A 2,500-nucleotide genomic window follows, 5' to 3' on the forward strand; every position below is an offset into this window, starting at 1 on the left:
GAGTTGAGAGCCGGGGGGCCGTGCCCCGTCTCCGGCGCCGGTGTCCCACCCCGGTCGCCCGCCCCGCCCGTCGGGCGTACGCGTCCGCGGCGCGTCCCGGGACGCGCGCGGTGCCGCGGGAACCCCCCTCCCTTCCCCCCCTACGCGCTCCCCCTCCCGCGGGAGGATGGGGGGGCGCCGGTGGGTGGCGCTCGGGGGGTCACCCGCTGCCCGCCGCTTCCCGGCCGCCCGCCCTGGGCGTGGGGGGGGTAGCCCCGCGCCCGTCCTCCGGCCGACCGCCCCGGCCCCGCCGCCCCTGCGCGGCCGCCCCTTCCCTCCGGCCCCCCTCCCCGGCGTCCGCCCCCGCCCCTCGCTGACCTCCCCCGGCACCTTCGGGCCCTCGCCCGGCCTCCCCCTTCCCGCCCGCGAAACCGCGTCGTCCCGCCGTCGCCCCGGGCCCTCCGCGGCCCGGGGCCTGGGCCGCGCGGGTGCGGGGGGGGACGGTGGCCGGCCTCCGAGCGCGCGCCCGTGTGGGTCGTCGCGGGGGTGAAGGGAAGAGGAGGGCGGTGTGTGCGTGTGCGGCCGGGAGGTGGGGGGAGCCGTAGGCGGGGTGGGCGGCCGCGCGCTGCGGGCGGCGGGTCCCCGGTGGCGGCGGCGCGGGGGGGCGCGCGTGGGCCCCTACCGTCCATCCCCCGCGTCACGGGCCGGCAGCGCCGCGGTCCCGCGCGTCCCCCGCGGGCGGCCGCGGCCGGGGATCCGCGTCGGGGGCGATGGCCGCGCCCCGCCCTCGCTCGCCACCCTGTCCAGGTACCTAGCGCGTCCCGGCGCGGAGGTTTAAAGACCCTCGGGGGGTCGCCCGTCCGCCGCGGTTCGTGGCGGCGGGCCCGCGGGGAGCGGCCGTGGGGGGGGGCCTGGCCCTCACCCCGCCTCTCCCCCGGCCTCCGCCCCCAGGCCGGGGGGCTCCGCGCCGCGCCCCGCTGCCGGCCGGGCGGCCGCCGGGAGGGGGAGCCCGGCGGCCGGTCGGACCGCGCGGGCCCGCGCGCGGGCGCCCCGTGTCGTTGGGGGTGGGAACCCCCGGGGCGCCTGTGGGGGCGTCCAGGCCCGCTCCTCCGGGGGCCGGGTGTGGACGGGCCCCTTGTCCGCGAATCCCTCCCGACCTTTCCCGAGTCGTGGTTCCGTCGTGTCTTCTGGCCGGCAGGAGGCGCCCCTCGGGGGATGTGTGCCGTGTCCAGGGCGGGGTCGCCTCCCTCCCTCCTCGCTGGGGGGGGGGAGGGCCCCGCGAATCCAAACTCGTACGACTCTTAGCGGTGGATCACTCGGCTCGTGCGTCGATGAAGAACGCAGCTAGCTGCGAGAATTAATGTGAATTGCAGGACACATTGATCATCGACACTTCGAACGCACTTGCGGCCCCGGGTTCCTCCCGGGGCTACGCCTGTCTGAGCGTCGCTTGACGATCAATCGCCCCCCCCGGGGTTTGCCGCCGGCCAGCGTCTGGCCGGCCCTCCCTCCCCCGGGGGTGCGCGGCTGGGGGCTTCCTCGCAGGGGCTGGCCGGCCGGCCCGCCGCACGCCCGCGCCCAAGCCTGGGCGGCGGGAGGCGCGCGGGCGGCGGCCGGGTTCCCTACGACCCCCTAAGGACAGACCCGGTGGTGCCCCCGTCCGCCCCCCTTCCCTCCGCGGCGGCGGAGGAGGAGGAGGGGGGCCGGGGGCCGCCGCGCCCGCGAGAGAGAAGAGAGAGAAGCGAGGCGAGAGCTCGCGCCGGGGTCGTGGCTCGGGGGCCCTCCCTCGCGCCGCACGCGGCCTCGGGGTCACCCTGGCGACGGGGGGGGGTGTGTGCTCGCCGGGGGAAGGCGGTCCCGCGCCGCGCGGCGGGGGCCGGGGAGGGGCGACGGGGAGGGGAAGCGGCGTCCGCGTCCGGGGCGCCCCCGTCGGGCCGCCGCCCGCCCCCGGCGGCGGCCGCGGGGGACGTCCCGGCCGGCCTCCGTCTCCTCCGAGCCGCTCTTCCCCACGGTCCGCCGCGCGTCCGGGGCCCGCCGGCCTCCCGGCGGCCCCTTCCACCCCCCGTGCCTTGTCGGGACGCCTCCGCCGGGCGCGTGCGGGGGGCGGGGCTCCGCCCCAGGCCACGGGTGCCCCGGCGGGCGGCCCGCGGGACGCCGCGGTGTCGCCCGCCGATGCGCGCCTCCCCCCTGGGTCGTTCCCCCCCTCCATGCCGCGCCGGCGAGGCCCGGCCCGGCGGGGGCGCCGCCGGGGCGCCACCGGGCGCGCCGGCGCCCCCTGCAGGACCCCGCGGGCCGCCGGCTCGTGCCCCTCCCTCCCCGCCCCGCTTCCCGTCCCCGTCCGCCCGCCCCCGCCCGGCCCGCGTGGCGCCGGGGCGGGGCGGCGGGCGGGCGGGCCGGGCGTGCGTGGGCGGCGCGTGCTGCCCGCGGCCCTCCGGCACGCGTCCCTCTCCGTGTCGCGCGCTCTCTTCTCTTCCGCGCGGGCCCCCTGGCGTTGACGATCGCGTGGCCGGCCTCCCGTGAG

At 81.7% G+C, this 2,500-nt stretch overlaps 1 non-coding gene across 1 annotated transcript; it reads left to right on the forward strand.

The window, feature by feature from the left end:
- Positions 1 to 1,275: 1,275 nt before the first annotated feature.
- On the forward strand, positions 1,276 to 1,428 carry LOC135229784 (5.8S ribosomal RNA). The gene has a single exon (XR_010320472.1). It is a non-coding gene; the product is annotated as a 5.8S ribosomal RNA (ribosomal RNA).
- Positions 1,429 to 2,500: the final 1,072 nt, after the last annotated feature.

This window comes from Loxodonta africana, unplaced genomic scaffold, assembly GCF_030014295.1.
Source record: "Loxodonta africana isolate mLoxAfr1 unplaced genomic scaffold, mLoxAfr1.hap2 scaffold_512, whole genome shotgun sequence".
NCBI lineage: Eukaryota > Metazoa > Chordata > Mammalia > Proboscidea > Elephantidae > Loxodonta > Loxodonta africana.